The 14,486-nt window shown below is 36.6% G+C and overlaps 1 protein-coding gene across 3 annotated transcripts in view; it reads left to right on the forward strand.

Annotated features, from left to right (window-relative positions):
• fam222aa (family with sequence similarity 222 member Aa) overlaps positions 1-14,486 on the forward strand; it is a 245,401-nt gene that overhangs the window by 108,011 nt on the left and 122,904 nt on the right. The window lies entirely within an intron of this gene.

Consider the following 14,486-nt stretch of genomic DNA (forward strand, 5'->3'; position numbering starts at 1 on the left):
AACATGAACAAACTGCCATGTTTAACTATTATCATCACCTTTTGGACTATTATGAACTCAGAATGAAGGAATTATTTTCTAACAGAGGACACATATGCTGGTGAAGATTAAAGATACAGATGAGAGGTTTGCACTGACTGGGCAATGCTGCATGTTGTTTTTGAACCCAAATAAGGACTAAATGTTTGCTGTGTGTAGTTTTTCTGTAATTGGTACAGTAGTATGTCAGAGACTGTAAGGGTCTATGTGTGTTTATATATGTTGCATTTATTTATTTTATATAATGGCAGACGTTAAAGTAGGCTATTTCGCACTGTCATTGATCTGCAGTTATAATCACATGATGCTCATAGAAAGGCTAGTAATTAATATTAATACACAAGTATTTATGTGTATAAAGCATCTGTTTTGTGAGAAGTTACTTTTGGTATGCTTTAGACAATGGAAACACAAGCCTGATAAAGGTGACCCGTACCGACCTGTACCTTACTGTACCAGTCGTTAGAATTGAGCCATTAGAAACCCCTCACACAAGCGGTAATTCATTTTTTTTTTTTTAAATAATAATGATATATTACAAAAATAAAAATCCAAAAAATTTTAAGGATTTAAAATGCTGATGACCGTTAAACGTGTCATACCAGGCTGGTGAAAAGAGTCCATGAAAGAGAGTGCAGTAAGAGAACACTCATCATCGTCATTATCAGGTCTCTTTTTTTCAGACCAGATGAGTTAGTGTATTGTTCTAGTAACTGAATAACTCAGGATATTGGTTAATTCTCGAGTCAGGCGGAGTATCTGGGTATAGACGCAAACCATTTCACGACAACTCCGTTCAATTTAATGAACTGGTTCATCTGGTTCACTTAGAAGATCCTCTTAAAAACAAACCATGCATTCGTGAATCACTGCAGACAGTCAGAAACAGAAACAATGGCAGACCGGAGACTTACATTTTTGCATCGGATTCTTGTTATTTTGAACTCATCAAAGGAAAGAAGCGAATAAGTGTAAATTATGTGCAAGTAAAACTCTCGACAACTGCAAGAAACATGGCATAAAAATGATTGCAAGCACTACACCTGCACCCCACCTCCAGCTAAACAACTAATGATTGACATCAGTGCACATTCTCCAGGTCCATTAATTAACTAAACTCAAAAAATAAAAGGTTATTGCTTTTATTGTTGAGGAGATGTAGCCACTGCCTACTGTAGAACCGACTACTGTTTTGTAGAACACTTTTATGTGAATTAGTTATCAGAAGTAGATTGGTGGTTATATTTTTATTCGGGAAGTAAAATTGCCCAGAGGTGGCTGATTAAAGCTGGAGTCTCATCCTTTAGTTAGTATACTGACAACAGGCCAAATCTGTCTCTTACCAAGCAACTGGGCATGCAAACTTGTGAAATAAACTAAAACACGTCAAGTTGTCCTTGATGATTAGTCATAATGTCAAGAAATAAATGCCTACTTACTTTTGGCTTCCCAGAGAGAAGTGCATTGAAAATTTCACAATTTGTAAGTCGTAAAGTCAACATTTTTGGACAATGACCGTCCTCCTTCCTTTACTTTCGCTGCTCGGTCAAGCACAATGGAACCTGGTGCTTTACAATAACAACCTCCTGCCAAAAGCACAAGAAAACAAGGGGAGAAGAAAAGCTCTGTGCTCTATTTTGATGAAAGTAACAAGCACAGCTTGTCGTAAATAGGCTTTCTGAGGCCCGAGGCAACTCCTCCCCCCAGGGGAGCCGCTTTCTCTCTCTCTCTCTCCCCGGGCTGCTGTCGCCAAGAGGGCCTTGCAGCTGACACGGGGAAAAAGCACAAACAAGACGTGTCTTCAGCTGTTCTGACAGAGGGAGGAAATGATATTTTCTGGGAGAATGCTCACTTGTTCACTCAGGTTTTTCTTCCCGCCTCATGAGGGAATAAGACATGAGGACGACACGGTGGAAAAGCCCAATGTGTTTTTTTTTTTTTTTTCATGAAAGTGCTGCAGCATCCTGGTGTAGTCTTTAATTTGAGCTTTACCGGGAAGCCTGGATATGGAACCCTGCAGACCTCTGGAGTCTGGAGACTCTGCTTTGTGTGCTTGTGTGTGTGCGGTGGGGTGTTTTTTTATTTTGTCATTGTTTTTGTTGTTTTCATTTCTTGCCCCAATTTTATGTTGAACAGTAATCCCTGTTTTACACTTTATCTATCTATCTATCTATCTATCTATCTATCTATCTATCTATCTATCTATCTATCTATCTATCTATCTATCTATCTGTCTATCTGTCTGTCTGTCTGTCTGTCTGTCTGTCTGTCTGTCTGTCTGTCTGTCTGTCCATTTCTTTCTTTCTTTCTTTCTTTCTTTCTTTCTTTCTTTCTTTCTTTCTTTCTTTCTTTCCTTTTCTTGTGTCATCTATCTATCTATCTATCTATCTATCTATCTATCTATCTATCTATCTATCTATCTATCTATCTATCTATCTATCTGTCTGTCTGTCTGTCTGTCTGTCTGTCTGTCTGTCTGTCTGTCTGTCTGTCTGTCTGTCTGTCTGTCTGTCCATTTCTTTCTTTCTTTCTTTCTTTCTTTCTTTCTTTCTTTCTTTCTTTCTTTCTTTCTTTCTTTCCTTTTCTTGTGTCATCTATCTATCTATCTATCTATCTATCTATCTATCTATCTATCTATCTATCTATCTATCTATCTATCTATCTATCTATCTATCTATCTATCTGTCTGTCTGTCTGTCTGTCTGTCTGTCTGTCTGTCCATTTCTTTCTTTCTTTCTTTCTTTCTTTCTTTCTTTCTTTCTTTCTTTCTTTCTTTCTTTCTTTCTTTCTTTCTTTCTTTCTTTCTTTCTTTCTTTCTTTCTTTCCTTTTCTTATGTCATCTATCTATCTATCTATCTATCTGTCTATCTATCTATCTATCTATCTATCTATCTATCTATCTATCTATCTATCTATCTATCTATCTATCTATCTAACTGTCTATCTGTCTGTCCATTTCTTTCTTTCTTTCTTTCTTTCTTTCTTTCTTTCTTTCTTTCTTTCTTTCTTTCTTTCTTTCTTTCTTTCTTTCTTTCCTTTTCTTGTGTCATCTATCTATCTTTCTTTCTTTCTTTCTTTCCTTTTCTTGTGTCATCTATCTATCTATCTATCTATCTATCTATCTATCTATCTATCTATCTATCTATCTATCTATCTATCTATCTATCTATCTATCTATCTATCTATCTATCTATCTATCTATTTATCTATCATTGAATTTATTGTTCAATTTGTTAGATCTATTAACCATCAAACTTGTTCATCTTGCTTTTGACATTGATTTAATTTTGACATTAATTTTAATTCGCCCTTCTAACATACAAATTGTGCGGTTCATCTCAGATTCAACCAAAAATCCAAAACTGAACTGGAATTCTCAGTTCATTTCTGAATTGTGCACAACCCTGGTGTAGTGCTGCTCTTTGTTTTGTTGTGTTGTTTTGTTGAGCTGCACTGTGCAGTGTGGTTCATGCCCCAGCGGTGAGGGCCAAGCCTGGCTCGTCACGCTCTGCTTGTCTATGTGCACAGGCTCCTGATCCCTGATAACCCAGATGTGTGCTTATTCAAATGGGAGCAGCTCCAGGCTTCCCCTTGCAAATAAGGGGCCATCCGAACGTATTGTCACACAAATTAAAAACGGCCGTTTGTCTGGCGGATAAGAGTCTGTGAGAGGTGTGTGCACGTCTGCATGAGAGTAAATGAGAGCGAGAGAGGAAGAAAGAAAGGTGTAGACTCTCTCCAGCTGAGAGTCTTTGATGTGCACGGCCGTTCTCCTCCTCCACTGAACCTTGCTACTTCCACTTCTTCCTGCTGCTGTCATCTCCGTCCCTCTGGAATAAAGGAGAGAGAAAGCGATTTTCTCCACACCACCACCTGCATTTGAGAGCCTTGAGATTTCTGGAGGGTTTTTCCTTTCTGAATAAATCTTCACCCTTTTCTCCTCCGCTGGCTCGAATCCCCAACCGTATAAGCCCGTCTGATCCGTCCCAATAATAAAAGCATTGGCTGGCCAGTCTGTGTGAAAATAGGTTCGGCACATTTCTAATTCACTTTAATTACTGCCGCATTCAGAGCTCTAGACACACTGCTGACTAAGTTAACCTGTGAGCGTGCAATTGGGCACATACGCATGCAGGACAGCCTGTCGTTTTCCGGAAGGCCGTGTGGATGCTTCTGTCAAAGCGTATGAAGCTCTGGAGTGAATTAGATTTATGTGTAAATAAGTCAGGCTGAGGTTTTAATCTACTGTCTGTCTCTTTATCTAGCCCTCTTTGCTTTAGCCTACCCTCAGGTAACTCTGAAATCTCCCACAATCCCGTACTCGCACCCTCCCTCGCTCTCTGTCTCTGTGGCTAACAGCTGGTATCTGTGTGCTTCCAGCTGTGTGCTTGTATAAAATCTCTTGTAGAGTGGCATATTTAATTTTGAAATGCCCATTTCTCTTATTAAATGATTATGAAGACGGGCCATGTGAAGCAACCAGTGCTGGGGAACGACTAACCAAAAGCAGTGGCTCTACGAGCTTACATTAGTTTTTTTTTGTTAATGTCGTTGCAATGAGTAGTAATATAGCTAGAGCACATTGTTTGTTTTGATCATATAGTCAGGCATCTTCGAGCAATCTGAGGGTAGAATCAAATCTTTGAACAACGACACTCATGTCACTTTGTTTTAGGGGTGGCATGGTGGCTCAGTGGTTAGCACTGTCGCCTCACAGCAAGAAGATCACTGATTCAAGTCCCAGCTGAGCCAGTTGGCATTTCTGTGTGGAGTCTGCATGTTCTCCCCTTGTTCCTTTGGGTTTTCTCCGGGTGTTCGGTATCCCCCACAGTCCAAAGACATGTGGTATAGGTGAATTGGATAAACTCAATTGGCTGTAGTGTATGTGTGTGGATGAGAGTATGGATGTTTCCCAGTGATGGGTTGCAGCTGGAAGAGCATTCGCTGAGTAAAACAAATGCTGCATAAGTTAACGGTACATTCCTCTGTGGCAACCCCAGATTAATGAAGGGACTAAGGCGAAAATAAAATAAATTAATATTAAGTTTTTAGTTATGATATTTCCAAAATCATTCCGCAAAAATTGTGCACAGACATAGCAAAAAACATCTGCAGATTATGTCTGGCCCTAGTGATAAGCAATATATAAGTGGGAAGTGGCCATGTTGGTATTGGCTGATTTTTTCATGCTATTGTTATTAGCCCGATAAAAAAATAAATGAGGGTTTGGGATTTAAGGGCTCTATTTTAATGATCTAGGTGCAAAGTCTAAAGCACATGGCGCAAAAGCATTAAGAGCATGTCAGAATCCACTTTTGCTATTTTAAGGATGGAAAAATCTTATCTGCACCACAGCGCATGGTCTAACGGGGTTGTGCTTATTCTCCTAATGAGTTATGGGTGTGTTATGATAATAAACCCATCAGAGTCTCAGCTCCCATTGCCTTTAAGATTCAGTTGCGTCTCGTCATAGCGCATTTGCTATTTACACGGCGGGCTTTGTAAGTGGAAAAACTGAACACTTCACTAGCCAGAAAACAGTTAAACAGACCATCTGCAGCGCGAGGATAAAGAATGAGCCTCCTCCAATAGGCCTTTACTGTCTTTTTCTCTTTCTCTTTCATGGATAAGGAAACGTTGTTGTGCACTCCACTGACATCCATTAGCTTACATAATTAATTCTGTTTGTTAAGCGCAAACAAACAGAATTTTTTTTTCAAAACTATTTCTAAATTCAATGATAAATTCTAGCAAACAAATAAATAAGCAATAATAATGAAGTGTGCTCAAAAAACGGAGTTATATCCAAATAGACACGCTATGCTCCATATGGTCCAAAACCTGAAAGGTGGACAAATCTAAGCTTGTTTTTAATAAAACAAATATAAATATGCATATAATAAATAATACTGCTAATAATAATAACAATATACAAAAGCAAGCTGTCGTGAATAAACTAAAAAAAAACAAGATGAAGAAGGCATGGAGGCGATGGGTTTTATATTTATTTAGAAAGTAATATTTTTTGTAATATGTGAATCCTTTTTCATTTGTAAAGATATTTGCTCATCGCTGTATATCCTACATGTTATAAGCAATGTGTAAGCGAGGCGCACAACTAATGCACTCTATAGACCTTCTCTCAGCTGCTCTATTGCACAGTCTATTTTAGTTCCTCAAAATAGCAACACGTCAACAATGCTACTTAACAGACCTCTTTTTTAAACCGAAACACCCATGAGTGTACAAAGTGGCGCAAATGGATTTGCCATTTCAACAAAAAATGGCGGAAAATAGGAAATTTAGTTTTGCGCTTGTCTGAAACTAGCAACACGTCGTGGTAAACACGTCTTACCCTTATTGCGCAGGGTGTATTATAGGGCCCTTTAAGTTTAGTGAAAAGACAAGATGTCAGCAGTTTTTTGCAATAAAAATGAGAACTTCAGAATTAGAATTTGTAAATGACCTCGAGTTTTCTTGGTTTCTTCAGTTGAAGTTAAAAAATAAGTTCACATCAAGATAATGTTCTACATCAGCTTCCAAATATTAAGTTATAATATCGGCCAAAGTTTTCCATACCAGTCCCTCCCCATTTTTATGAATATGTGTATTACCGTTTCTAGCCGATAGGTTGTGTCTGTGTATAAATCAAGACATAAGTTTAATTTTTTTTTTCTCTCAGTTATTGTTCGAGGCTGGTTTGCTTGCTGGTTTATAACCTACTAGCAACTGTTAATTAAACGAGGAAGAACGTCGAAGTTTGACAGACTAGTGTAACGTTAGTACTCAGGCTGTTTGTGGACAAACATTGTGTATGTGTACGCAATAAAAGTTCAACAGTGGCTCAAGTTGTATCCATCGTACTTGCCCTGAAACCCTTCCAGTGGGGAGTTTATTGAGGTAGAGTAAGTAACTAAATAAAAATTGGACAGTTGTATTAAATTAATTCAAAACCCCTTTTTTATATGTTTGGTTCTGGTTAAATTATGAATAATTTCAATCAATAGATATGCATTTAAAAAGAAATCACTGTATCCATGAACAATATAGATTATGTTTTGAGGGTTGGAGTAGCTTGGCAAGCAGTTTTTAAGAAACTTCTGCAACAATGGGAGCAACACGTACTTGCTCTTTTGTTTTTATCATTTCAGAATCTTTTATTCACTCTCTCCAGGTCTTGACTTCAGTTCTGAATGTTTTCGTCTCACCCCTGTTCACAGGGCAGTATCTCTCAAACCACTTCTCTGAAGAACTGAGAATTATATTGACATTAGTTGTCAAAAATGCCTTGGCCTTGAACTGTGGATGTTTTGATGATAAACACAACACTATCTAGAGGGTCATCAGTTTGTTTCCTGTTGACATGCTTGTAATGTTTGAGACTTTTTTGGGGCTTTAGACTTAAAAAGACTGCCTTTGTTGGCATAAAAGATGTGATCTCTTGTATAGTGAATCTGAACACAAGAATACACCCTTATGTCTTTGGTGTTTTTGGGTGGTATCACACACAGTTTCAGCCTCAGATGACACACCCATGAACCTACTACAGTCAGTTAATAAACCGCCAGATTCATTTTGAGGAAGGTACTACATGACTTATTATTTTGTTTTAAATTTTAAAAGCATGTAGTCTTTTAGTATCTTGTACTATTTTATTTTTAAAATGACAGTTAGTTTGAACTTGTTTTGGTCGCTGTCTTTCATGGTGTATACAATGGATAATGTCTAATGGGTTTTGTTTTATTTTGATTTTGTTTTTAAAAAAGGTTTTTAAAAACAATGTTTTATACGTTATTTTATTTGGATTTTAATTTGTTCTTTATTTTAAGAAATTAAAAATACGATTCATAAATACACAAATCCATTTCGTAAGTTATAAACAAGATTCATAAATACACAAATCCAATTTATAAATTCAAAACACGATTTAAAAATACACTTTTGATGAACAAATCATTTAGTTAAAAAATGTATGGTTTTTACTTGTGAATTCACAAGTTGTGTGTCGTATTTATGAATTGTATTTTGAATTTGCAAACTGGATTTTGTAAATGTGAATTGTGCTGTGGATGTATGAATAGTATGTCTTAAATGTGTTGTTTTTGAGACTGATCTAGCTCCATACTCCAATAGTTAAAAAGTGCTGAATTATACTTAACTCTAATATAAACTACATTATTCGAACAATGTGCATAACTGGAATTTTGAACAGTGTTCATTTAAATTCTCCTTGTCGGAGACAGCAAGCTGTCCTCTGCAAATTTAGTTGCAGCTCTAGAAATCATTAAAGCTGCTATCGGCTTCTGACTCATGTGTGGGCTCTTTTTTAATGTAATGATTCGGTCTCACCACCCAGAGCTCACTGAACTGCTCCTAATGAGAACTCCATTTCATCTGATATGTAGAAAAATTAGGCGTGTACCACAGTAAAGCCTTGGGTTTTGGTTGTTTTAAAACCACAGTACAAGTACCTTGGTTACACACCAAAGAAAAAATACACACACTCCCTTAAGCAGGAAAACTCTTTCAAACACCAGTTAGTTTCATTTGAGCGTTCTTTAGGCAACCAGATGGAAATATACCTGATAGACAGGCAATGATAAAAAAAATCTGTCTTGAATCTGGATTAAAAAAGAATATGACTGTACATCAGCTGTTTCCTGGAACAGTGCTACCCATCCGCACCTCTCTGCCCATGACCCCTCTCTGTTTGAGAGCACATGGCCATGAGGTCAGATTTATGAAAGCGCTTAATGGACTTACGAATGGGAGGAGCAATGCCATATAAACCCGCCAATCACAAAGCTAAGGGTGTTTGGTGTTCTTCCAACATCCCAACTCAAGCTTTCATTTCATCATTTGCTGAGTCCCATGCTCAACCATGCTTCTTCATTATTTTAAACTACAGCTTTTAAATAGTGAATTAAGTGAATTTTTATTGAATTTTTGTGAATTTTAGTGAATTAAATTATTTTCTCATGAATCATATTTGGTTCCGTTAACCTTTTTTCACAAAATGCACTGATTCTTGATAGTTAATCAAAACACAAACAGCCTGATTTTTTTGGAAAATGATTCTTGTGAGTCTGCTCTGTATAGTGAATTAATGACACAAAATTTAGACAATGTGTTCAGCTTCTGAGGAAAAATTACTATTGTGAGCTGATTATTTTTGGTGATTTAAAAACAATGCAGGCAATATATAGTAAGATTTTAAGGAAAAATCACTCTTATGAGCTGACTCTTTTTAGTAAATCAAAAGCACAAAGCACAGACAATGTAGCCTGATTCTTTTGGAAAAATATTTCTTGAGAGTCTGTTCATTTTAGTGAATCAATTTTGGTGAATAAAAAAACGTAACTCAGACAATATATAGTCCGATTTCGAAGAGAAATGACTCTTATAAGCCGACTCTCTCTAGAAAATCAAAAGCTATTTAATGAATCAATAACACAAAATCCAGACAATGTAGTTAGCTTCTGGGGAAAATTACTCTTATGAGATTTTTTTTTTGGCGAATAATAAACACAACGCATACAATATATAAGATATTAAGGGGAAAAGATTCTTATGAGCCGATTCTCTCTAGTTAATCAAAAGCACAATGTCTGATTCTTTTGGAAAATGATTCTTGTGAGTCTGTTCTATTTAGTGAATTAATGTCACAAAATTCAGAAAATGTGTTTAGCTTCTGAGGAAAAATGACTCTTATGAGGCAGTTCTTTTTAGTGATTAAAAACAACGCAGGCAATATATAGTAAGATTTTAAGGAAAAGTTACTCTTATGAGCTGACTCTTTTTAGTAAATCAAAAGCACAAAACACAGACAATGTAGCCTAATTCTTCTTTAAAAATATATTTCTTGAGAGTCATTTTTATAAAAAGAAAAAAAATCACATTTTGGTGAATAAAAAAAATATAACTCAGACAATATATAATCTAATTTTGAGGGGAAATTACTCTTATAAGCCAAATCTTTTTAGCAAACCAAAAGCTATTTAGTGAATCAATAACTCAAAATTCAGAAAATGTAGTCAGCTTCTGGGGGAAAATGTAAAAATATAAACACAATTTAGACAATATATAATAAGATTTTGAGGGGAAATGACTCTTATGAGCCGATTCTTTTTAGTTAACCGAAAGCACAAAACACAGACAACATAACCTGATTCTTTTGAAAAAATGATTCCTGAGAGTCTGTTTTCGTTTTAGCGAATCTGAGTCGATTCTTTTTTGTGAATAAAAAACACAACGCAGATAATATATAGTAAGATTTTAAGGGGAAATTACTTTTATGAGCTAATTCTTCCAAGTAAATCAAAAACACAAACACAGAAGATGTAGCACTATTCTTTTAGAAAATGACTCTCTGTCTGTTCTTTAGAGTGAATCAATAACATACAACACAGACAATGTAGCCCAATTCTTAGGAAAATGACTCTTATATGCTGGTTCTTTTTTATTCTATCTCTAACACACAATGCAGATGGTGTAGTCCGTTTCTGGGAAAAATTACTCTTATTGAACAGTTCTTTTTAATGAATCAAAAACACAACATTGACAATGTAGTTTGATTCTCAGGAAAAAACTTTTTTTTTTGTGAATATAAAAATAATTATCACAACCAAAGTAGCCTGATTCCAGGACTAATGTCTAGTCTCTTGTTAGTCATACGCATCAAGTTTAAAATTAGTTTGTGATCTTGTTTACAACTAGAAGATGTGAATCTTTTGCAATTTTTTTTTCCTTTATTCAAATTCAGATTTATTGTATGCTAGTTTAATTGAATTGTTATTCTAATGTTCTCACATTAAAATGTTTCAAATATTAATTGAGCTTGTCTTATTAACGTCATCCCTAATATTAACGATTCAATATCATGTCAGTGTTCCATGGTTACCTTCAGTGTAATGCGGTAAAGCCCCATTTTTGCAAAGCTCCTCTCTACTTCTAATTTTACATAGGAATTTTTGCAGGAGCACTAATAAACCGGGATCTCTATATGTGCTGTGTGTTTTTACTGTTGTTGTGGTTTCTGCAGGGCACAGCGGTGATGTTTTAACACTAATGGCATAAACACAAATAACCGCATGACATATAGCCGTCTGAAAACCCTTTCGGCAGTGTGTGCACATATGAGAGTACGTAACAAGCTCGGCCCGTGGTGTACGGAAAGCTTCTCAGCAGAAATGCAGCAACAGTGGTGATTTATCTTATGCTAACCCCACAGAGTGGCACACAATACCACCGCCATCTACATGCTGGGTTTAATAATATGGGTGAAATACAGCAATTCCCCATAGGCAGCATGAATATACAGCATGTAAGGGGAAAAAAACAATGGAAGCATGCAAATCTCTGAAGCAATGCAGTTACAGACATGCAGACCCAATATGAAAATGAAATTTGCAATCATTATGCAAAGATGCACATTTCTCATTAGCCTCCTTGGAAGGAGTTTAACTGTGAGCGATTTGGTTGTTTAGTAACTTTCGACAACTTACTCTGGGCGTATAGGAGCTTTTCCATCACGGGTGTCTGCGTGACAGTCTCGCTTGCGTCAGGAGGCTGTCTGTGTCCCATATTTCAGACGGTTTTCTCATTAAAATGTGCTCGAAAGGGGCTGAAGGAAGACAAAGAGCTAAACTGTGAGTGTTGTTTAAAGGCAGTTTAAGGTGCTCTTCCTCCACACTGTGTGTGCTGTCTGTCAGAAACCCTGGAGCATCTCAGTTTGACACAGACTGAGAAAGCATGACGGCTGTGCTATTGCATACACTCACACACATCATCTCCATCCTTCAGTCATTTATTATTTTCCCCCCCACTCTCCATCCACACATATATCCATATTTTCCACAAATCTTGTTTCAGCCTCCATTTAGTAGAGAGAGAGGGAGAGCCATTTATCCATTTTATACCTCTCCAAATTTTCGCTCTGCGTCTCTCCTCTATAAAATAATAGTTCCAACCCACACAAAACATCACTGAACCCTGTTTGCCTGCATTTATTACGCTCGCTCACCTGCCTGTGACTGTGAATGGAGACCAGAAACGCACGCACTTCCACTGAAGCTGAAAGTTTTCTGCGACACACTCTTTTCGATCTGATTTCACAGGTTAATTACATTGTTTTGTTGGCATGTTGTACGTTTATTCAGACAAACAAATAATGCTCATCATCTCTCGGATAATTAAATGGACCTCCGCTAAACGAACGCCCCCTCCCTTTCTAATAAAAAGGGCTCATCTCCACAACGTTCAAGTGTTCTTCACTTTGACAAGTGTCATTTAAAAACCGCTGTTGTTATGGCAACCGCAGACTCATTACAGTTAATTCACTAATTGCTAACTGGAGCTCTGATTGTTCGAAATTACCTCTGGGACGTGGTTAACCCTTCACTTGGTATGCAGATCAGGCGGCCCGTTAGTCGCTACTGCTCATAAAGGCCTCTAATTTAGCACAATGCTCTTTAAATTCACTTCCTCCCCCCTTCCTCCCCCCCCTTTCCCGTTCTCCGCTGGTCCCCTTGCATCCCAAAGCCCCATCAAGCAGTTTGTAATCAAGAGGCTGGTTGCTATGGTGATTAATCGTCGCCTTTTCTGTCAGCAGTTTTTAGAGAGATGGGGCTTGATGTTTGTTTGTTAATGGGCCGGTAAACAATGGGACTGGAGGTTTTTTTTTTAATCGCCTTCATGGATTTTCCTGCGAAAAGCTTCATCGCTGAGTCTAAATCCTTGTATTGTATCTGATCAAAGAGAGAGATGGATAAATGTTTTACAGAATAAATGACTAGTCAGCGTGGAGACAATTTTGTTTCTTTTCGTTTTTGACAAACATCTATTTCGCTTTTAAATCAAACAAAGGGTTAGTGGTGTATGAAAATAATTCACTTTTTTTGTTTAAATGTTTACTATTAATATACTCTCCCCAGGCTATGCAAGATGGAAGTGACTTTTTTTCAGTAGAACATGACATGTTTAACTAAAGAGCAAAGGACTGTTTGCTGAGGCTATGAGGATTAAATGTAATAATGTAAATAATTTATAGCACAGAATGCTTGGTTTACCTCATAAGAGCTTAAATGTATCGTCAGGATCCTCAAGTATTAATTTAGCTTTTCCCATATGTATATATGTACAATACCTGACAAAAGTCTTGTCGCCTATCCAAGTTTTAGGAACAACAAATAATAAGTTGACTTCTAGTTGATCATTTGGTATCAGAAGTGACTTATATGAAAGGCAAAGGCCTCTAGATTAAACTTATCTTACCAACATAAAGTATGATCATGCTAATATGAACAAATTATATTTTTATTTAATTTAATTAAAATAAATTAATTATTTAATAAGGACAGTAAGGTCTGACTTTGCTTAAACAAAAGTCTTGTCACTTAACAGAAATAATGTACAGTATAGAATATAAAGTCATGGTGCAGTGGAAAAAGATTTAATATGTGTATGTCTCCCATAAGCTTGGACGACTGCATCCATACATCTCTGCAGTGACTCAAATAACTTATTAATAAACTCATCTGAAATGGCAAAGAAAGCGTTCTTGCAGGACTCCCAGAGTTCATCAACATTCTTTGAATTCATGTTCAATGCCTACTCCTTCATCTCACCCCAGACATGCTCAATAATATTCATATCTGGTGACTGGGCTGGCCAGTCCTGGAGTACCTTAACCTTTTTTGATGCGGAGGCTGAAATTTGAGCAGAAGAGCTATCCTGCTGAAGAATTTGCCCTCTCCTGTGGTTTGTAATGTAATGGGCAGCACAAATGTCTTGATACAGTCACTCAGGCTGTTGATGCTGCCATCTACTCTGCAAATCTCACACATGGCTCATACTGAATGTAACCCCAAACCATGATTTTTCCTTCAGCAAATTTGATCGATTTCTGTGAGAATCTTGTGTCCATACGAGTTCCAATAGGTCTTCTCCAGTATTTGTGATGATTGGGATGCAACTAATGATTCATCTGAAAAATCTACCCTCTGCTACTTTTTCAAACGATCAACTAGAAGTCAAGTTATTGTTTGTTGCTCTTACAACTCGGTTGTAAGACAAGACTTTTGTCAAGTAGTGTACATATACATCTTTTTCAATTCTTTTTTATTGACTTAGCATTACTTTGCTGTTCTACTAAAGACAAAAGTAATTTCTCAGATACCACTCCTCTTTTTTAAAATCGTATTTAATTTGTACGAATTAGCCACTAAACTGACAAAACGTAAAATACATATGTTTCCTCGTAAGATCAGGATGGAATAATGAAGCATTGTTCTTCCAGGTTCTACCATTATTTATGCACTATATAATTATTAAGGGAAATTTCTTTCATTCTAAATTGTACTGCATTTTCTTCAGCATACATTTAATCAATATACTGAAAGTATTACACTTTTTAATTATTTTTTAATATTAAAATTAAAATTTAATCA

Source organism: Danio rerio, chromosome 5, assembly GCF_049306965.1.
Source record: "Danio rerio strain Tuebingen ecotype United States chromosome 5, GRCz12tu, whole genome shotgun sequence".
NCBI classification, from domain to species: domain Eukaryota; kingdom Metazoa; phylum Chordata; class Actinopteri; order Cypriniformes; family Danionidae; genus Danio; species Danio rerio.